General features: G+C 42.4%; 1 protein-coding gene across 2 annotated transcripts in view; it reads right to left on the reverse strand.

Moving 5' to 3' along the window:
* PRICKLE2 (prickle planar cell polarity protein 2) overlaps positions 1–23,810 on the reverse strand; it is a 321,321-nt gene that overhangs the window by 144,547 nt on the left and 152,964 nt on the right. The window contains exon 1 of one of the 2 annotated variants that reach the window (XM_041760925.1): positions 12,890–13,199. The exons of the other annotated variant lie outside the window; for it this stretch is intronic. The gene's annotated coding sequence lies outside the window, so the exon portion shown is untranslated. Of the gene's footprint in view, positions 1–12,889; positions 13,200–23,810 lie in introns of those variants that run through there. 2 annotated transcript variants of the gene reach the window in all.

A 23,810-nucleotide genomic window follows, 5' to 3' on the forward strand; every position in this document is an offset into this window, starting at 1 on the left:
CCTGAATCCACTTCTCACCTCCTCACTGGTCAGGGCTAGTTATTTGTTATTATAATAGAGGATTGTGTAACTTCTTTGACCAATAATCATCTGTTTCAGTGGATTTCATGCTTTCCACCCACATGACCCTACTCAAACGTTTAAGTCCAGCTCAAATGTCCCCTCCTCTTGAAAGCTTTGCCTGTTTCTCTCCCCAAGTCAAAATTAATCATTCCCACTGTGGTAATCTCATGTGCTTTGTTGAAAATGCTATTGCAGCTTTTAGCTTACAGGGTAACTTAAGTATTACAGTCAAAAGTAGTAGAGGTGAAAGTAAAGACTGAGTCCAACTGCCTGGGTTTGCCATGTCCAGCCCTGTGGCCTTGGACAAGTTACTTACCCCTTTAGCACGGTACTGACTTGTCTTTAACATGGTGAGGATGATGATACCCCAAAGGGCTACTGTGGGATTATGGGAATTAAATGATTTGGTATTTAGCAAGTACTCAAATGTTCTAATAGCTGGACATCTGTACCTATATCTATATTTATACATTACTCATACACACACACACACACACACACACACACACAGACATACACATGGAAGTGAGGTTTCAGATTGCATCCACATCCATGGAATATGTAGAAGTATCTTATATACATAGCAAGCAGAAGGAATCTGAGGTCTCATACTGACTTTTCCCCAACTGAGCCTAGTTGGCTAAATGCCAAACCATAGTAGTGAGTAGAGTCACTTTAGAAGTCCACATGCACAGTCACTGTGTCCTTGTTCCTATGTCCTTGCTTCCATGAAGCTTGGCAGGTAAGTGGGCTTATGATAAGGCCTATCAGCTTTCTCTCTGCATGTCTGAGCTTGATGGTGACTGTATTTACTTCTATGTGACTGCAGAAAAGGTTTGGTAGGATCTTAAGATTTGCATTAATGTTTGGGGGGGAAGTAGAAGGGCACAGCCATGTGCCCTGGTCCAGCCTTCACTGGGCTCTCCACTGAAGGATGATGGTCATCATCCTTCCTTATAGGTACTTTGGGAACATCTTTGGAAGGATCAAGGATACAGATCACTCATCACCTCATTCCTAATGTTATGCATGTGGACCTCCCCACAATGCTTAAGGGTAGACTTGGGGAGAGGGACAGAAGACTCTGGAGTTGGGAAGACCTGGTTCAAATCCCAGTCTGCTACCTCATGCCCTTGAAGAAGGTGGCACTCTTGTCAAGGCTCTCCTCCTGCCCTTGGTACACATGGCAGAAAACTCTAGTTCCTGATCCTAACATCTCTCCTGCCCCCTCAGGAGTTAGGATTCCAACCATTCTGTAAACATATGAACAAGAGGAGTAGATAATCCTTTCTGCAGAGATGTGTGACCATGTGACCATGGTCAATGAGACATGGTAGGATTAGGGGGCACTTCAAGAAGATTCCTTAAAAAAGAGAAGCTATGCATTTCTTCCCCTCTTTATTCTTGTTTCCTGAGATGCAAATATGACAGAAGTAGCTGGGACGGGGGGGGGGGGGGGGGTGTAATTTTGAGGACAAGCCATATGCTGAGATTGGCAGGGCAGAAAAAATAAACCTAGGTCACTATGACATAGTGAAGCTGCCAGGTCAGCCCTCACAGTCACCTCTAAACTTCTTTTAGAAGAAAGAGAGAGAAATAAATGATAACACATTTATGCCACTGTTGAGTTTTTCCCTGTCCTATGCAGCCCAACTTAATCATTACTGATACGTAAAGCTCAGCAACAATGTAAATTAAACTGTGGCCTACAGACCCAATCCAGCCCACCACCTGGCCCATGAGTAAAAAGAGATTTTTCTGAGATAAACATTTGCAATCAATTTCATGATAGGGAACAGTAATGTGAATTTCCACCTCCTCAAAAAATAATTCCATTCTTCTCATTAGCCAACCTGTATTGTGAAAACATTATGCCCAATTATTATCCTTACATTGTGAATTAAATAAAAATTTTGTGGAAATCTGTCCTATCATCATGTAAATACCTACATACTGTCCACAATTTTACCTCTTTACTTGCAAAATATAAATTTTTACTGTCTGGCCCTTTACAAAAAAAAAAAAGTCTGTTGACTCATGACAGAGACCCATGACACTGCTGGTCTTATAAAAAAGGCTTAATAAATGACAGCTATTATTATAATTAAATCTCCAAAGGAAGATGACATAGAAGTTGCTCAATTATTTGCTCATTTTTGCGAGAGATTATAATCCTCTAGAAAGTATGGTTTAATTTTTTGTTGAGTTTAACAGATAAGAAATCTCCGAGAGTCAACCTCACCCTTCCTAAATAGCCCCACTTCTCTGCCACTTCTTGGTCGTCAGGGAATACAAAATAAACACAAGAGCATAACAAAGACACAATGTATTGTTTCCCATGCCTCCCTCCCCACTCCAGCCATCATAGATATATTTTAAGGCCACCTATCAAAAAAAGGGACAAAATGAAGAAGACAAAAGGACAAGACAAGCCTAATTTCATTTAAATCTCTCTAAATATTTTGGTAACTGGGCCTGATAACCATCTTCTATTTCCCCAGTGAATTCCAGATTTGACATGCGTAATCTGGCACAAATGAATAGAACCCCAGGCCAAGCCTCCAATGGATCCTACCATTCACCATATGGTGGTAATGCTTCACCCATGACCAAACTCAATTCAGGGATCTAGGAATGAATCTCTCATGCACGTAATACCAGGAACAGTTGAAGTATGAGTTCCAACCTTCCCCAACAAAAGGAAAATTATATGGCTGAGTTAAACCAGCAGCTCCCAACCTTTGTCAGCAATGGTGCCAAGTTTCTGGCTCATGCCCACATCACACTACCAGTCTGTGCCAACTCCTCCACCCTTCTGCCCCCAGCCTTCAGTCGGACACGCTCTAATCTATAAGACAGTTTGGGTTGTTCCAAATGCAAGGCTTCAGATTATGAGATGAGTGTGTAGGATTACTTCAGGGGAGGCCGCAGATGAAGAAGGAAGGGGACATCTGTGGCCCATCTCAACTCTCCTTAAGGCAGTCAGGGAAGAAAGGGTGGACTTCCCACTGGCAGTGGGGACATGAGTAAATGAATGCGGTGGCACTGAGTAGGGTGCCAGGAGGTGGAGCTGTGTCCCTGGCTGGGTGTTGACTACTCTGAATGACCACATCTGGTCCCAGCCCACTGGAAGGCAGTCCAAGGGAACAGTATTCTGCAAAGTGTGGTACTTCAAATAGATTTCAACCATTATGGAAATGTAGCATTAGCCAACAGTTTAGGAAGGCGGTGATGAGGGAAGGAGAATGATTCCTTCAAAGTAGCCATGACCCTTGGTTACGAGATGCTTTCCATGTTGCAGAGCATCTTAAATGGGCTATATGGGAAAAAAAGAGTTCTTGACTTAAAATATTGTGGATTTTGTTTGAGCATTGTATATTCCCCAAGATACATACTAGAATGATCAAAACAGTACTCTTTGTAATAGCCTCTAACAAGAAACTAACCAAACACCCATCAACAATTGAATGGATACATTGTGGTTCATTAAAGAATGGAATACTAAACAATTAAAATTAAAGATCTGTAACTATACACAACAAAATGATTGAATCTCACAAACAAAACATTGAGTGAAAGTCAAATACAAAAGAGTACCTATTGTGCGATTCTATTCATGTAAGCTCTAAAAACAGGAAGACTCTATGATGCTAGAAGTAAGGATAATCGTTAGTGTAAAAAGCCCAAAGAAGGGGACACAGAAAGGGCTCTGGGACACGGGTGATGTCTGATTCTTGATCTGTGTGCTAGTGACATGGGTGGGGTCAGTTTATAAAATCTCCCTGAGCTGATCACTTATGTTCACTTTCCTTTATGTATAGTATACTTCCATGAAAAGATTTTATAAATATAATAAGGCCTTTGAGAGATCCAGAACCATCCACTAGTTCTAAAAGGACCTGGATATCTGGTGTGATGAAGCAGACCTTATCACTTCATTTAACAATAAAGTCCAAAGAGAAGGAACATGGTAAGAGTGGTAGGAGCAGCAGCAACAGTAAAAACCCGTAATTATAGTAACAAGCTAATACTTAGTACTCACCTGTGCTAAGCACACTACGAAAACTATTATGATAATCCTTTGAAATAGGTACAATTACATCCCATTTAATAGTTGAGGGGACTGAGGTTTTGAGGGTAAGGAAATGGGCCCTGTCTCCTAATTTAAGCTTTCCAACTGCTACCCTGTGTAGCTGTGGTGGGTGGAGCTCTTGGCAAAACAAGGACTTCACCCAGGTCTCCTGATTCTTGAGTCAATGTCCTTGTGTGAGGTTGAAAAATGATCCTCTGAAGATGTGTCCATGTCCTAAATCTTGGAATCTGTGAATGTTCTCTTATATAGAAAAGGGTCTCTGCAGATAAAATTAAAATTATGGATTTTGAAATGAGATTATTCTGGATTATCTGGGTGAGCCTAAAAGTCATTGTAAATGAACTTAGAAGGCCAAGGGAGATTTAAGAAACACAGAGAAAGAAGGCCATGTGAAGATGAGGCAGATACTGGAAATGATACACCTACGAACCAAGAAACACCAAGGATTGCCAGCAGGCACCAGTTCCAGTGAACTGGCAAGGAGGGAGCTTCTGAAGGGAGTGTGGCCCTGGTGTCACCTTCATTTTTAAGCCTCTGGCCTCCAAAACTGTGAAAGAATACATTTCTGTTGCTTAACAGTTCCAACTTGATGACACTTGGAATACACAGCCCTTGGAAACTAATACACTCGCCACTTCCTAAACATCATATGGCATCATCCAAAGAGGGTGTTCAACAAGATGGCAACAGGTGTCCCTGAAAAGTATCCTGGGATCACACAGATTTGGGAAACGTTGTTAGATCGGTTTCTTTATAGTTGAACTTCTATGTTTACTCTGCCTTATGTGTGTTTCAGAAGGAATATAGTAATGCAGAATTTCCCAAACTTAACTGGGATCCCAAACATCCCCAGGAAATGCTGTAGTGCGCCATGCTGAATGAACTGATGTGACTCATGAGGGAAACAAAGGCCTAAAAAGTTAAGGGTTATTACTTTGCCAAGCTCATGATTATTTTTCTAAAGCCCCCCAAACACGGCTTAGTAGTTACCAGGTCAAGAGTTGGACTGGGCAATCTCCTTGGGCCCTTCCCAATCTAACAATCTCATTCTTTATGGACAAGACCAAAGATGATCCTTGCCCACAGCAGACACTGCTCATCAATCACAGCACTGCCCCCTGAGCTCTGAAAGGGCCCTTTAATGCTTCCAACCAGAGCTCCAAGCAAATAAACCCTCTGCATTTTTCCTGTTCTAGTGACTGGATGAACAGTCTAAATAAACCCTGGCCTGTAGGTTTTCAGATATGTCAGTATCATTCTCTTCCTACCCAGGGAAGGACAGTCTCTTCCTCACCAATACTAGATGACTTTTACCCATTTCTAGAATATACAATCCTTTGCTCTGATTTTTAAATGGGTATTCTAGTAATGATGTTGGGTGAGAGCCTTTATGAGTAGGGAGGGGAGGAAGTCTGGGGCACTATACATCCAGTTCACCTTTGTTCTGTGGGTAACATTTTCTCCAACAGGTTAAAATATGTACATGTTTACTGCTCTCTGAGTTCCAAGGCCATGTGTGGGAGTTTCAGTGAATCTTAAAAATCTTTGCATCTCAAGTAATGTTCCCAGAGCAGCAGCTGATCTGGTAAGATTTCCTCAGCAGGAGAGCTCAGAGGCTCAGGGTCTTCAAAGAAAACCATTAGCTGTGGGGACAATTTTAAAAAGGTGATAAACCACTAATGCCTCACCCCTACTGTGATAACACCTTCCTCCAAAGAGTTTATAGACCCCTACAAGGGGCAGCTATCACTGACCTTGTTTTATAATTAAACAAAACAAAACAAACAGAGGGTCAGAAACATTAAAAATGTGGATTTAGTGGGGTCACAAAGCACATTAGTCTTCCCATCCCCAAGGAAGAGGGAGATGAGAAAAAGAGAAAGAAGAGCAATAAAACAGAACTTTAAAACTGTTTATTAAGCAACAATTTTCTTGCAGTTGCTGCATCAAACACTGAGGTAGGTGACGGGCATTCAACATAGTGGGTCCCTGCTGGGTGGTAGTTCTGTGCATGGAAGATGGGAACTGAATGACATGCTCCTTGCACTTCAGGAGGGAGAGGCAGACAGTCATTAACTCAAAAAACAAGCACTTCTATCTTGAGAAGTGCTTTGAACAAAAATTAATAAAGTGATGTGGCAAAGAAAAATGTAGTGTATATATGTTGGGGGTGGGGGAGGCAAAGCCAGGTAGGGAGTCCTCCTGGTAGAATGACATTTAAGCTAAGAAGGTCAGTGATGAGAAGCTGCCAGCCCAACAAAGTCCTAGAACATTCTGAGCAAAGGGAATAGCAGGTACAAAGGCCCAGAGGCAGGCAGGAGCTTGGGTGTTAAAGGGTTGGTATGACTGGAGTACAGGTACCAGAGGTTGGGGAGGAAGATCTCCTTACATAGAAAGGTTTGTGCTGGTGTTGTCAGAGTAGGAGCGGGTGGTCTCGTAGCTCATGGTAATATGTGTAGAGTTTGTCCTTATAGGAATAGGAAGCTATCAGAAGGTGCTGTTAAGGGAGTGGGAGAATCAGATTTAAGCTTTAGAAACACTAGGTATTTGGGAAGGTGGCTGAAAATCAAAGTGAGGCAGGATGGTGGCATTCTAAAGTCGTGCCTGTGGAGACAGGAAGCAGTGGTGCCATTTGGGATATATATCTTTTCGATCATATTTTTTATTGAGGTATAATTTACATACAGCAAAACGTGTATTTTACATGGAGAGTCTGATCCATTTTGACAACTGCCTAGACCCGTGAAACTCACACACACTAACCAAGATATAAGCACCTGCAGAACACCAGGAAGTTACCTGAAGCCCCTCTCTAAGCAGTCCTCCCTCTTCCTTCCCCATGTCCCATTTGGAGTATATTTTTGAGGTAGAGCTGCAAGGACTTATTCCCACCGGACCAGACAAGGGAGTGTGTGGAAAAGAGAAAGATGCCAAAAATTTGTAGCTCAGCAACTGGGTGGCAGGGAGGTAGGAGTGGGGGTGTCCATTTGCTGACCGGGTAAAGACTCGGGCAGAGGAATAAATTTAGGGTTGTACTTTGACACATGAAGTGAGAAGCCTGTTTAATATCTAATAAAGACACTAAGAAGAGATGTGTGTATGCAAGTCTGGAGCTCAGGAGAGGGGTCCAGGTTGAATACGTCAATCTGGGAGTCATCAGCATGTGACAACATGCAGCCAGAGACGGATGTCAGCAAGCAAACAAAAAATGAGCAACAGAAGAACAGAGAGAGAGAGAGAGGACTAGAATAGTTCAACTTATAAAGAACTAGTGGAGGAGAATAAAGAAAGGAAAATAGGACAAATGGGACACATTTGTGTCTAAGCTCTCACAAGCTTAGAGCAAGCGAGCAAACCAGAAAGAAGGAATGACATTCCCAGAGGGCTCAGAGGAATGTTTCTGACAGGTGGAAGGCAGTCTCCTAAAGTACACAACTTTATTTAAAATTCTGTGGGGTGGGTATCATGATTATTCCCATTTCAGAGAGGAGGAAACAGAGATTCAGAGATACGGGTGACTTGTCTAAAGGCACACCACTAGTAAGCAGTAGCTGCCAGTTTGAAGCACAGCAGCTCCCCCAGCTATGTTGTGCAGCATAGTCATGGATGACACTGCCAAGGGGTTCTGGGATCCCCTTTAACAAGGAACATGCAGAGCCAAACAGGTTTCTCTCCTTCAGCGCTTTAATATACTAGCACAAATTGTGATTCCTCAAAAAAAAAAAAAGATGCAGGATGTCACATTTTGCAAATATACGTGGAACCATTTTTTGCCTTCTTGTCTGGAAGAGCAACTTGCCAACAGGTGCTCCCTGGAACGCAGAATGAAAACTATCACTTGCTTGAAGGCAACAGAAGCACACCTTCAGAATGTGTTTGAACAAAGCCCAAAGTGCTTCCACGGTCGTTACGTCACTTGTACCCAGAGGAGACAGGGTTGACATGAACATTCCATTGTACAGATAATGGAGGCAAAGCTCATGAGGTTAAGTGGTTTGTCCTATATCACAATCTTGCAGCAATTAAGCAAGATAAATCAGCACCAGTCCATGTGCCCAGAGGCAAGGGAAATCAGGTCAGGCCAAGGGGGAATCAGGCGAGAGGTCTAAATGAGACTCCTCATCTCTGCTTCTCTTCTTCACAATATTCCCTTTGTGTTTGTTTTCTTCGGGAACCTCCCCAGATTGGGGGCAGTTTATACAGAAGATTGAGAGAAAAGCAGGGCTTCAGGTGGGCTCAGGTTATGGGCATCAGGAAAGAGCTTCTACCTCCTTGGTCACGGGAACCATGAGGGTTCATGCAGGAGGAATCTGTGGAAGCGTAGGCAGAGAAGACAGGAAGTGGCCCTGGGAGTTGTGAACGGGCCCAGTGAAGGGGACAGAGCTGCTTTAAAGATTCCAAAAGCTGGAGGACTAAAAAGCACCTCATAAATAAATTAATCGGATCTTGACTTATCTTGGCTCAGCAGTTAGAGAACTCAGGGGAAATTAGCTGGATACTCCTTAAGTATTAACCTGAATGCCTACACCCCTATTCAGTCCTTCCTAAATTCTGCTGGGGCAGACTACATAAAAGGGGTCCCTGGGGACTAGCATCCCCCAGATGCCAGTGTCATAGAGAAGGGGCCTTTAGCAGAGAAAGTTGGTAAAGGAGGGTCACTAGGTCCAAGTGGTAAAGATAAGATCTCCTAATCACCCAGGGCATGGGCTTGAGCATATGGACCTGGAGTTGGACAGTTACGGATTCAGGTCCCCAGCGTGGCCACTTAGTAGCTGTGTGACCCCAGGGAGTGGCTGAACCTTTCTAAGCCTACTCTTCCTTATCTGTGAAATAGGGATGACAATAGCATCTACTGGGGTTATTGCGGGGATTCTGAATGATAATGAACAAAAAAGCAAAGTGTGTTTCAAAAGAGAATCCAAGGTCCCTCCTGAGATGCTTCTTAAAATGCAAATTTCCAGGTCACATCACAGATTTACTGAAACAGACTCTCAGAAGGATATTCTTATGTATAATGAAGTCTAAGAAAGGTTGAGAACACATTTAGTCTGTGCTTGACAAAAAGTAAGTTAATCGTTGTCATTCTGTTTATGATCACTTGCAGTATGCATATATGAGACCTTTACTCCTGGCTAGACAGCCAACTGCTCAAAAATGGAACTGTTTGAGGGGAGCATAGATGAGGTAGTCAGTTAAGCATCTGACTCTTGATTTCGACTCAGGTCATGATCTCAGGGTCAGGATCCAGCTCTGAGTAAAGCTCCATGTTCAGCAAGAAGTCTGAGATTCTCTCTCTTCCTCTGTCCCCCCCTGCCAAACGTTCTCTCTAAAATAAATAAATCAATCTTTAAAAAAAAAATGGAATTGTTTGAAATCCAACTCAACAGATATTTGCTCATCCTCAGGAGCCTGAACAAAACCCTGATGACTGAAAAAATTAAAGTGCATAATTATAGCAGTCCAAGTGAATGCAAAGTAACCTTCTGCAAATGTTCCCAGCAAATCAAGTAGTCATAGTTTTTGTTTGGGTGGTCGGTTTAAGAAAAAATGGCATGAAGCAAATTTTCAAAGATGTGATAAGCAATGTCACGTACACACTCCCTGTGGTTTGGCATCTTCTGGAAGATGGTTTGTGAGAAGAGAGCCCCCTGTGATGGGTACCATGATTTCTATACACAGGCTGCCTGGTAAAAGTCAAATATGAAGCAATTCTCAAAGGCCTGTAGGCTAAATTTGCAGTGAAATCATTCATGAGTTTTCCCAGACACTGAGTCCCACAGTACCTGTGTCTGTCTGTTTCCTCCACCGCCCCTACACCTTCCATTGTTCTGGAAAATGTCCAGATACCATCTCTGCAAAGAAACCCGCATCTTCTCCTGCTTGTCACGCAGAGCAGCAGGATATGAAAAAGAACGTCACCAAAACAACTGCATGGTAATCAAATGCTAAGTATCCTGAAAAAGAATCCCTTGCCATTTAGATTTTGAGAAAATAAAAAATAGCAGAGAAACATTTTTTTCAACATTGCATTTAAACTCTTGCTACAATTTTCATAAAGTTTCATTTTATTCAACCAGGATTACCATTCTGTGCTCCAGAAGCTAAAAAAAAAAAAAAAAAAAAAAAAAATTACTCCCTCTGCTTCCTCTCATTGACATTGGAATAGTGCACTGAGCTTATATTCACCCAAAGCTCTCCTATTTGATGATGTGGCTAGGAAGTGCTTAATGTGATGGGGGTGCCTTTAAGGAAAGATTAAGAAAAATGGCCTGGGGAGCACAGCATCTCTGAGACTTGGTTTTCCAAATTATTAAAAACTGCAGATCTCTATTATCACAACTTGACAAAGCAGCACGTTGTGTCCCTTGGTTATCTCTTACAGTCTTTTAATTGCCCATTCTCCACACTGCTGATGCACGAAGCACTTTATGGTAAACTCAACACAGAACGACTTTGCCTTCTCTGTATACAGCTCTACACAGACATAAATGTCACTACCAAATTGGTGAGCACTAGCTCCAACCCTGGCACATCTCCTTCCTTGAGACATCTGTGTCCCTAAGGATACCAATCCCGGCTTATAGGAAATCTGGGGAAAAGCAGCCAAGAGCTTTTCCTGCTGAGGCTAGTGGGAGGAGGCCAGTGGGGAAGTGTGCTCGATAAAACTGTCTCAAAAATAAGTTCCATCTTAAAAAGCTCATGAAGGGAATGAGAGAGTTATTTCAGTTTCTTAAATGAAAGCACAACCCCAAAAATAAAAAATAAAAGGCTTGTTGATGGAGAAGCTTGAAAGACTGGGAGTTGAGGTTATCACTGCAGAAAGATTGCCTGGTAACAGAGCTTTCTTGTATTACACCCAAAGCTGTGTACCATCTGAGGCTGATTCAGGAAAATACTCAAATCTCCTGGTAATTTCCTGCAGACAGGACGTTTAATCATCTCCAAGCCTTCACTGCAAAAGGCGGGGGGGGGGGGGGGTTAAGAAAAAAGAAAAAACCTAAACCAAATGATTCACACTCTTAAAACGAATCTGCCTTCGGAACGAGAACCATTTTCTGCTCTTGAAAAGCAGCCACGATTTGTTATTCTAACAAAGTGTTCCTTTCCTCCAAACAGAAATAAAAGTCACTCGAGGAGGGCTTGTACTGATTTCTGTTCTGCATTTCTTGAAACTTCCATTCAGTCAACAGTTTCTCCTGGCAGGTTCTCAGAAATCCAGGGAGAGCTGGGTAGTCAGTGACTAAGAACACAGGATCATTTTTATAAGCCTCCCTTCCCCCGACTTTCTGGCCCCATGGGAAGATGTTTTATTGTAGGACGAGCAGAATTAGCTGCACATATAAATTCTTCACTGCTCAGCTCACTTGACACCTTTATCTGAATTGCCCAACGGCTGGGAAGATTTGGCAATTGACGATTTGAAAAGGAAATGCCCAAATCCTCCCCAAGCAGTGTTTGTCCGCTCTGTGCGTAGAGGCCCATGTCCATCTCTCTAATTATTCAACTAGTTGCACAGATAAAAACATCTGTTTGCAGAAGTCAGGGAACTCAAAGCATACAAATGATTCACACCACCTCAACGACTGAAAATAAAGGCCAGCCCAGCAAAATGAGGTCTGCTAACAGTCGAAATAATTTAATACGGGCAGAAATGGAGTTTGGCAATCCATGCATCAGACTTTGCTCCAATTTTGGAAGGCATTTCTTCCAGCTGCCTCATCTTAAAAAAAAAAAAAAATCCCTGACCCTTTGCATCAGGCTTCCAACTTCTTGCTTAGGTTATATGCAAGTGAACAGACAGATAGGGAGAGAGAAGAAGAAAGCTAAAATTGTCTCTTTCAATAAACCTTACCACCCCCCCACCCAAACCCTATAGATTATTTTGGTTTTAAAATTCCCTAAGATACAGCTGCCCAGACGCTCCAGATATTCATGATTCCGGTCCTCAAGCCCTGACTCCTAGAAGCTGAGGGTGCATTTGAAAAGCTGGAAGAGTAGGATTCCAATTAACTGACCCACTCCACAAAAAAAAAAAAAAAAAAAAAAAAAAAAAAAAAAACCTTCCTCCTCCTATAGACTCCTCTGTGTGAACTAGAAGGCGGCCAAGAGATGAGATCTCTCCCCTACCTCTACTCCCAGTTCAGAGAGAAGACATAAATCCGGAATTGCTAAATTACGGGTATCTACCAAAGGAGAAAAGGGAAGAATATTAAAAAGTTCTAGAAAGGAAAGCAGTAAGGAGTGTGGGGAGCTATCCCTCATTATTTTACGATATTTCTGAATACAGTGAAAATATTTTTTGATGGTGCAACGCAAATAAATACGTAGGTCGTGAGCAATAAATACATTTCAAATATTTGAGGAAAATGAATTGTAAGAGAATAAGGACTGTTTAAACAGCAAGTTCGGAGAAGTTTAAATGTCCCCCCCCAAACACACACACATCGTCCTCATACAGTCACGATGATACCCCCACCCCCTGATATCATTATTGGTTATTAGTATTGGTTAATAAAGTGGCTGCGCAAGAGCTGGCAGGCAGAGCAAAATGACCCCTAGGTCCCCCCCATCCCCAGAGCTCACGACGGCCTCGGTGTCTCTGTGGCAAGGCACATCACTGCCAGAGGTGAGTGCCCCAGCGCCAAGCCCCCTTCCCCGGGAGGGCCGTGCCAAACCAGGCGCACAGGCGCCCCAGCGCCCCTCCGAGCGCCCGGCCAAGGGAGGGCCACTTACCAGGCTCAGCCTCGCATTGCTCGCCGCTGCGGCGCCTCCGCCGGCGGGGGACTGGGGGGGAGGGGGAGGGGGCCGCAGACCTGGGGACCTGGGGTGCGGCCGCGGCTAGGAAGCCCAGCGGGGCGTCGGCCGCCAACTGCCCGGAGCCAGAGGGGGCCCTGCAGGGGCTCCGCGCAAGGGGGGTGACATTCCCGGGGCTGTGGCAGCTGCTCCGTGCGCAGCTCAGGGTCCAGGATAATCGCTCAGGTCCCGGGGAGAGAAGCTTCAAGCTCTCCAAGGCTGCCTCCCTGCTGCTTAAAGGGACGCCTCTCCACCTCCCACTCTGCTTATTGGTGAAAATCCCGAGCCACAGGCCAATCCTAGGCCTGTTCCCGAATTGAGATTTCAATCAGGGGAGCTACTGCTTTAAAATTAGAAAGGGCTGATGGGTGGTGGTGGTGGTGGTGGTGGTGGGGTGGGGGTGAGGGTGGGGGGTTCGGCCACCTTTCAGAAGCAGGACACAGGCTCTCTGGCTTTTGTATGCAGAGGTCCTGAGAGCTGGCTGTGGCTGCAAGAGCAAGATTACACTGTAGAGAGCCCTGGAAGAAGACAAGAAACATGCCAGACCCTTCTCCTTCACCCCTCTGGTCCATCTTCCCTCAGTTCACTCATGGTTCAAGGGTCATCCAATTTATCACGGATGTTGGAGACCCTCTATGCCTGGAAAGAGCCTCCAAGCTATGTACTTCTAAAGCCTCCCCATTATCTCCCCTTCCAGACACTCATCACACTTTTTTTTTTTTCTTAATCTGTCTCTGCCTTTCCACTGCATGTTCCATCAGAGCAGAAATTATTTCACCAATAATCATACTATCACTCCCTGCTTGGAACACTGTGAGCTCTCAGTAGACATTTAAGGAAGCAAGGAAGGCAAGAAGGGAGGGAAGGAAGGAGGGAGAAAGATAGTCCTGCCTCCTTTGTGACAATACAAATGTTAATTAAGAGGCACTATTCAAGAAGCCAAGCACTGATTTCAGACACAACTGTACCCAAATGTGGCCTCTACTTCTTGCTAGTTATGTAAATAACATGTGCCTCAGTGCTCTGGTCTGTAAAGTAAGATGATGTCTCCGGCCTCACAGAGTTGTTGTCAAGATTGCATTAGTTCATGTCTAGAGTAGAGGAGGTGCTCAGTAAATAGCTTCAGAGGACTGAATAGTCAATAGCTGTTGTTATTACTGAAATCAAAATACATCTGCCTAAGGTTGGGACTGGTCCAACCACTGGTTTGTCTTTTTGGTAAGTACCCCGTCATTCATGAAACAGATCTAAATTAAGTGCTGAATCAGCACCAGGCCCCACATAAGGTGCCAGAATCACCAATGATTGATAATGTCCTTAACTGCAAGGCCTGGGTGTATATGTCAGCCAGGGTTTTCCAGAGAAACAGAACCAATAGGATACACATACATTTGAGATTTATTAACAGAATTGGCTCTTGTAGTCATAGAAGCCAAGAAGTCCCATGATACACAGTTTGCAACCTGGAGAACCAATAGCATAAATCAGTCGAGGAGTAAAGGTCTGAGAACTGAAAGCCAATGGTGTAAGACCTGGTCTGAGTCTGAAATCCTGAGAGCCAGGAATGCTGATGTCTGAAGCCAAGGGAATATGGATATCTCAGCTCAAGTAGAGAGAGAGTAATGGGTGATGCTCACCTGCATTGGTGAGGGCAATCTCAGGGAAGTCTGCTGATTCAAACATTAATCTCTGCTGGAAACACACAGACACGTCCCAAAATAATGTTTTACCAGTCATCTGGGTATACCTTAGCCCAGTCAAGTTGATACATAAAATTAACCATCTTAGGTTGGGGAGAAGAGAGAAAAACAGAGAAACAGGTCAACAAAGAAAACTATGTTAAGTGATACACAAGCAAATTTATATGTATTGGAATGTTTATTGGATAGTTTATAAGATCCAAGTAACAAAAATTATCTAATAGGGGACATTGTTAAATGAATTATAGTACATCCACTTAATGGAATAAATGCAGTCATGACAAGAAAAGAGGCAGAGCTGAGTGGACTAATGTATGATGAACTCCAAAATATATTGCTAAGTGCAGTGCAGAAGGTAAAATATATTCTCACCAGCATAAATAAATCTTTATGTATGGTATATACATATGCACACTGTAATATACATAAATGCTTCTAGGAGGATACCTCAGAGAAGGATAAAGATTATGATATCTAGTTAGGTGAATTGAGAAGTACACAGGTCTAAGATGGGAAGGAGACTAATATGTCCCTGTGTATTATTTGATTATTTTACCATGAACTTATAGTAAATTCCTAGGTCTGGGCAAGATGGTAAATGATGACAGGCTGAAAATTCCCACCCTTCAAACACCTAGGTATGCTGGATAAAATATTTAACAAAATCTTTAAGTGCTTAACTGACCCACAATAAAGAGAGGAAAACACCCAGCTGGCAGAAATAAAGAGGTATCTGAAGAAAAGAATGGTAAGCATGTGAACTCATGAGGGAGAGGGAAAGGCAGTTGCAGCAGGGGAAAAGTTTGGGTTAAACCCAAGGGGCTAGGGTTTTAACCCAAGTAGCATGGGAGACAAGGCCTTGGGATAAGGAGAAACAGGAATTTGTTATGGGACCCCTGCAGAAAACCAGGAACATTTAGTGAGGGTTGCACCCTCAAAGAACAAAATAGGTTAGAAGAACTATCAACCAGCCCAGTGAAACTTGTCTATCTTTACCTGTGCTCTGAAGAGGATGGAAAAGTTTAAGCTAAGAATTAGAAACCCTAGGCCTGTGTCTTTCTTGGGAGTGGAATACGAATAACAAAGGTCAGAGCCAAGAAACCCTGACTGAAAAATAAATATAAAAATCAATCCTGTTCATGATATGCCTGGAATGTCTCACAAAAGCAGTTGAAAATGATGGCCCTGGAAAGCCAGTTTCCTAACCTGGGCTATATAACTAGCCCTGCAAAAACATGAGCTTCCAAGAGTAAATTTCAGGACACCCATGTTAACAAATATGAGGATGAGAGCTCAAGAGTTTAGGGTCATAAAATAACATTGTGAAATAGAACACGCAATAAAGTCTACAATGATTAAAAACATGAAAGCCTACAAGAAAACAAGAAGTGATTTCTATCTCTCCCCACTGATTTATTGAAATTAAAAAGCCTATCAATCAGTTAAGTAGGAGGTCAGATACTACTGAAGAAAAAAATAGAGATTTTAGGATGTAACACAAAATGAAGCACAGAAGGATAAAGAGTTGAAAATGATGAAAGAGAGGGTAAGAGATATGGAGAAGAGAATGAGAAGATCCAACATATGTCTACTAGAAGTCCCACAGGGAGAGAATAGAGAAATTGGGGAGAGGCATAATAGCTGAAAAATTTCTAGAATTTATAAAACTCATGGATTCTCAGATTCAAGAAACACAAGGTATCTGAAGCACGATAAATAAACATAAGAACATCTGCACGTATTAATTATTCATAGAAGTACAGTTAATAAAACAGTGAAGTGTTAAAAAATGGAATGGTTTAATAATGCCATGACAGAGGGAAGCAGAAGGCACTTAGTAATAGAGGAGAGAGGCAACTCCACCCTTCCACATTTAGAGATGGATTACATTTCCCTATATTCTTCCTCCCCAAATATAATGAATTCTCAACTGCACTAGATTGTTGAGGGTGTAGCTGTACATTATATATGGTGCACTGGGAAGAAGAAAAAGTGACAGACGTTCTCCTGGGAAAGATGGACTCATTCAGCCATCAGGCAAAAGCAGGGGGTGGGGTGGCAGCAGAGAAACAGCCCATCACAGAACAGAGTATCCCAACAAGGGAGTATAAACTGCTATGGAAACACAGAGGAAGAACATCTCAAACAGCTTTGCAGAGGGAAGTATTACCTTATGGAAAGCTTCCTGGAGGAAGTAGCATCTGTACTGAGACAGCTGGAATCTTCAGGGGGAAAAGACTTTAGAGTTAGGTCTGGCTTTAAATCCCAGTACTGCCACTTGCTATTATCTTGTGACTTTGGCCAAGTTGCATAATTTTCCCAAGGCTCATTTATTCATATATGAAATGGTATTCATATCACTAGCCTTGGTGTTGTTTTGAGGTTTAGGCATAATATATATAAAGCACTTAGTAGAATACCCTGCCTATAAGTGATTTTCCATTAAATGGACAGCTAGTATTCTCATTAGATGAAATCCAGTGCCTGGATGGGGAAAAATGCTTTCTGTTTTTGAAAGATGATTTTCTTCTAAAAGTTAAAGAAGACAGAGGTTTGCAGAAATTTCATCAAACTACCTTGAGGAATATGAAATGGTCAGTGAGAATCTATCCTGCAAGAGGCATATTATCATGCTATCAAAATATAAAAAGTTATCAGATCTGGTCCTTTCTATAAGGAACCTAAAATCTACTTCCCAAATCTACTTTGAGTTACAAACAATAACTCAAGGCTGCATATCTTGTGTCAAATACACAATTCCCCCTGGTGTTAAATCCTGAAATGGACAGAATTCCTATCTACAGCATTAAAACTTCAGATTCCCAGCCATAAGTCAGATTGCAAGAATTCAGAGTCCAGCAGGGGAAGGATTAAGTGGACCCCCATCTGTATTACTCAATAGGTTTATGAATAGGACAATGGATGGAGGGGAAACTCATCAAGTCCAGCTAAAGATGCCAAGTTGCCTGGCTCTGCCAATGCTTGGTGGATAAAAGCACACATTGATCTAGCCAGTCTGCAGGAACAGCCAGAATGAAAGCAGACAAAATTCAGTCATGGTAATGGTTGTGCCTGCCCTTTGGAAGAAGCACTGAACTGTACAGTCTTAGGGAAGGAGCAAAGAACTGGCCAGACATTTGGGAAGAAAGACATGCTTTCTATTCATTCCTGCGTGCACCACTTCACAAACATTTATGGAATGTCTATTGTGAGAAAGGGTTTGCCTTATAGAGTAGAGAAACACGGAGAAATATGAATAAAACACAATGCCTGCCTTCAAGGAGCATAAAATAGAATGATCTGAAATCCTCTTCACTTGAAACTACCCATATCCTCCAACATTCTTCCTTTTACTATGAAACAGTGATGTAACCTTTACAGATTAAACATAATCATGTTTCAGAATGGCAAATAGATTTCATCTCTTGGACTAACACTGATTGATTAGCCGTGGCTTCCTGGAGTGCTGACTTGACAAGAAGTCTGAGACTACATTTGGCAGCAAAGCATGCTGTGATTGATTAGTGATGTCTGTCATGTGGATGGAAAGGGAGTGACAGCCCTAGTGCTGTAAATTTGACATCTCCCATCCAGTTCAACCCCCTCGTTCCATAGACGAGAAAACAGAACAGATCTTTCTTTCTTCCTGTGGCATTATAAATTCAGCAACTCTAGCAGGGGCAACCGAGGAGAACCTCCATATCTGAAATGTTGCTGAGAGAGAAAAAAACATCTATGGCTTAGAATATTTCTGATGAGCTTTTAAGATATGCACTCGAATCCTTTAAGAGGCTTTATATTCTGTAGCAAACCGACTAAATGGAGGAGGCTACCAACTTGGATCTGGTTAGATACAAAGGGCATCCTTCCCCCTCTCCCCCCCCAACACACACAAGATAATTAAATATATATATAATTTGAACATGCTTGAGGATTTAAAATGCACTGGGTGAAGGAAATGTCTATAAAGCATATTTCAGAAACACAACATGAATAAATACATAGAACAGCGATTAACACGTTATTTAAGACAGGACGGGATTTTTATCATTTTATTCTATTAAATGGTATTGATATCAGCCAAAGAAAGGAAAAGAAAAGCCCTTATTTATTTTCATACAGACACCTTATATCCTGGGGACTCTGTAACACTAACTAAGGAGATAGGGTCTGTTCCTGTTAAGCATTTCCACACCCAATCTATCAACACTCACAGCCATCACCTGGCCCAATCACAAAGCATCCAGGCTCATTTGCTGCAAAGGACAAAACAGTATAAACGGACAACAGATAAGCAGGAAGCCCAACCCCAGCCTGATTCAGATACAAAGAACAAATTGTAGCATTTGATTAATATGCCAGCTCTTCTGTTATGCCAACTGCAAAGTGAATTTTACAGAAAACCAACTCTTTGAGAAATAGGTCTAATTAATTCAGTTACATAAACTCCAATGAAATATTAGGGGGAGGGTATGAGGGGGGAGAGAGAGAAAGAGAATGTGAGGATGAGGATGAAGAGGACAAAGACAAGGAGGGGTTGATGGAAGGAATGAAGGAAGCAGGGAAAGAGGGAGGAAGGGAGACAAGGAGGAAATGAATAAATAAGAGACAAGAATGGATGGTCTAGAGGCCACTAGGTTTACCTCAAGGGCCCAAAAGGTATTTTCTGACTCAAGAAGACAGAAAGCCTGTTTATAGTTCAATCAACACACTGCTGAAGGTTTGGATAAAAAATTAAAAGGCTACCCATCACAAACAACTCCTTAATGCATAAATGTGTCAGACTAGTTCCCACCTCCCTGGCCAGACTCACTTATTTGCATACCACCTATAGGATTTCAGCCACATCTGCTTTTACTAAGTACCATGTTCATAATTTGTCATATTGAACATAACCTGTATTATTATTTAGAATGAATATATTGTGGTATATCCATATAATGGACTACTACTCAGCAATTAAAAGAACTGAGCACACGCAACAAGACGGATGAATCTCAAATGCATTATGCTAAGAAAAAGCCAGACTAAAAAAGCTACATATGAGAGGATTTCAGGACATGACATCCCAAAGGGACAAAATTATGGGAACACAAAGCAGATCTAGTAGTTGCCAAAGGCTGGAGATGGTAGGTGGGATTGAGTAGCATGAGAAAATTTTGGAAGGTGATAGAACTGAACTGTATCTTGACTAGGGGAGCGGTTATAAGACCATATGCATTTGTAAAAATCATTAAACTGTAAACCCAAGAGTGAATTTTACTGTATGGACATATGAAAAGTGAAAAAAAGCCCAGCCAGATAAAATCACCCCTAGTACCACTTTGGTTTTAATTATTCTGTATTAAATACTTTCTGTTGTCTTATTTTTATAAAGATGTATAACAAATCACTCAAAAAATAGTTACTTAGGAACTGTGGCCTAAGACTGTGACCCTCAAGTCACTCTTTTTCACTAAAAAGGGAGATGATCAAGTTTTAGAAAAGTGACAACTCTAGCCACCAAATGAGATTTCCTTCTTTTTCTTTATTCATGAGAGACAGAGAGAGAGAGAGGGGCGCAGAGACATAGGCAGAGGAAGAAGCAGGCTCCCTACAGGGAGCCCGATACAGGACTCGATCACAGGACCCCAGGATCAGGCCCTAAGCTGAAGGCAGACTCTCAACTGCTGAGCCACCCAGGTGTCCCAAGAGATCTCCTTCTTGATGTATTTATAAGGTTTAGAAGTTTGGAAAGAGAATTTTTAATTATGCATAACTCAGTTTTGGTTAATGACTTGACTCTCTACTATCCCAAACCACCTCACATTTTGGGAAATAGGTGCCATAGATTGGAAGCCCCATTAAGACAGGGATTGTCTCCATCTTGTTTTTCACAGCATCCTGAGGGCTAATATAGTATGCACTTGACAAATATTCATAAAATTAAGCAAATGAATCTTTTTACAGTGTCCCACATTCCAGCCCTCCAAGAAGGAAAGCTCCTGCGGCAGCTCAGTTCATCACTGGACAGCTGGCTCCTGGATTAAGTTCTTCCTTCCAGTAAACTGGCAGCCAACACTCTATCAATATGGATCACACAGAGCCACTTCAGCCAACTCTCCCATTCAACATCCTTCAATAACCCAAACCTCATCTTCTGTCAACTTACATCTGTTAACTGCTCCTCATGGGGCATGGTTTCAAACTCTTTGATACCCCAACCACTCAAAATAGTGTGCTTGTGGAGAAAATTTGCCCCTGTATTTTTAGGAATATTCCTGTGGAGGTGTATGTCACTTTCAGCCATGCTGACCCACACCCTGATTTTTGGGGGGAAGTCCATTACTGTGACATTTGAAAAACAAGGAAGCATTATGCAAATGCCACCCCTCCCCATTTCCTCTAACTCTGCCCTTTTATAAACTCTCTCATTAAATCCTTGAAACAGCCCTTTGAGGCAGGGATTATGATGATCTCCATTTTTCAGCAGAAAAAAACTGAGGCAAAGAAGAGTTTGGTAAACTGCCTCTAGTAACACAGCTTGTAAGTGGCAGGGATGGGATTCAAACCCAGGCAGTTCTGCTTTCAGATCCTTGAGATGTACCTGCTTGCATATACCAATCACTCTGGCCAATACATAGTCACCAAAGACATTCAGAAGAGAAGCAGAGAGGAAACTAAGAACTGTAGTTTACTTCCAGGAACTTTTCAGGCAATCATACACTTGTCCATCCACCTGTCTACCTTACACTTACTGAGTATCTACTATATAGACGCAGTATGGTAATAAGCTTTGGGGATATAGGCACAAAAAAGACACAGTTCACTCTCAAAAGGAACCTACAGTCTGATGGGAGAGAGACAGATCTAGATCTGTCTAGATCTGTTATACGTACATACAGCAAACAAAGCCCTGAGTAAGGTATCCCAGGTATGATGAAGTGGTGCAGAGCAAGTAACCTGGACCAACCAGTATAAGAAGGTTATGTTGGCACCAAGTCTTGAAGAATGAGTGGGAACCCTTGAGATGGCGAAGGGGAGAAGTATAGCCAGGCAGATACAATATTATGATAAAAATTTAGGAAGTTTGAGAGGGACCCTGCAAGGGCAAGTGACATGTCATTTCATAAAGGAAATCAACCTTGGCACTGGTGACACTGGGGACCAGATAATTCTTTGTTGTGAAGGCGGTTCTGTCCATGAAGGATGGTTAGCAGCATCTCCGGCTTCTTTGTACCTGCCACATGCCAGTAGTATCCTCTCTCTCTCTGTGATGACCAAAGTATCTCCAGATACTGCCACGTGTTTCTGAGTAACACATCCCACTGAAATGTGGACAAATGGGAAAACTTGTACGTGCATGTGAGAGAAGAGGACAGAAAGAAGAGCCTGCCAGTAGACTAAAACAACCCAGTGAGGTACTTTGGTTCCAAATGGTGAAATCAGACAGTCGGTTAGACCCCTCAAGTTCTAAGTCACCATCTGGCCACTCTGAAGCTCATTTTCTTTAAAAGGGCCTCCTTCCAATTTCAGGCTGTGCATGAGATCCACATAGAAGCCATTATTTTGATAATTTAGTTACCAGTTTGGACATTTCATGCCCTCTACCTAATCATACAGTAGGCAGAATTCGGAGATGGTCCCCAAGACTCCTGGCCTGGGGGGACATACACACACTCTCCTGGTTTTCCAATCAAACACGAATGTAGGAGCTGATGGGAAGGAATTTTATCACTGTAATTGAGGTCCCAAATGAGTTGGTTTTAAGATTAGGAGATTATCCACAGTGAGCCTGACCTAATCTTAGGAGCCCTTAAAAAAGACTCGGATCTTTCTGGAGATACAGATTCAAAGAGTGAGGGGCACTTTTATGTGAGGGGGGGGTTGTCAGTCACTGGCTCTGCAGATGGAGGGCCACGTGGCAAGGACTTAACAGTTACCCTTAAGAGCTGACAGTGGCCCCTAGTTGACAGCTAGCAGGGAAACAGGGAGCTCAGTCCTTTACCCAATGCAAAGAATTGAATTCTGCTAACGATTTACAGGAGCTCAGAAGAGGAACAGATGAGGACACAGATGGCAAAACCTTGATTTTAGCTTTTTGAGAACCTGTGCGGAGAAGCCAGGAATACTATGCCTGAACTTCTAACCCATAGAACTGTGAGATGAGAAATAGATGTTGTTTGAAGCTACTAAACCAGTGGTAATCTGTTATGCAGCAACAGAAAACAAATAACATCTTAGATCCTCCAATCCTCCCAGGTCCAGGGAAGATCCTCCTCCTCCATGAAGCTTCTCCCCACTGTACAAAGGGCAGACAGGGCCATTTCAAGTTTTCTCGAATCACCACATACCCTCTCGTGCTGATCCTGCTGCCCCAGACACTTTATGGGGTATCTCATGTTGATAAACTACCATCTGTCCACCATTGAACATGCTCTGAATGGTTTCTTGCTTTTTCATTTGTTTGTACCTCTCCCCCACTTCCCCTTGCAAAAATCAGCATTTGGAAGATACTGAGAATCTCTACAAGGCTCTTTCGAATTTTTCCATAATGTCTGTAACAGAGGTGAGGCCGATGTAGACACTTGGTAAATCATTACTGATTGATGACCATGGGTCCTCACCCTCTACCCCAACATGAGGGGAGAAAAGGTATTGCATACTATTGCCAAAATTCACATTATGATTGAACTGACTTGGAGCAACAGGCTAGCATTCCAAAGAACCATTTATATTTTGATAATTACATGAGCTCACTCTCTCGAGTGATAATGATTCTCATCAAGTTATGGTGACCTCTCATGAGTCATTTAACTTCTCAGGGTCAAGTAATGATAGGTTACTATGAGCTGCCAGCCAAAAATCTCAATGTTCCTTGCATTTCAGACTCTCTTGGTGCTCCTCCTTCCAGATATTGAAGCTTGAGGTTTCTGGTTATTGGCCTTGGAGTTTACTCTCCTAGTTAGGAGACACAACTGAGGAGCTTTCCAAAAGGAAGCCTGCCATTAGCATTGCCTATCGAGTATTCTACTCTCCTCTAGAGGGGCAACAAGAGAATTTCAAGGATTTACTTTTATCTGGGACAAGGATTAGCACAAGTAGAAAAGAATAATTAATAGAAACTATTAACTGAAGTAAGTTAAATTGGGATGGATTAGGTCTCAAAACTATCTATGCTA

Source organism: Vulpes lagopus, chromosome 7 (assembly GCF_018345385.1).
Source record: "Vulpes lagopus strain Blue_001 chromosome 7, ASM1834538v1, whole genome shotgun sequence".
Classification (NCBI taxonomy): Eukaryota; Metazoa; Chordata; class Mammalia; order Carnivora; family Canidae; genus Vulpes; species Vulpes lagopus.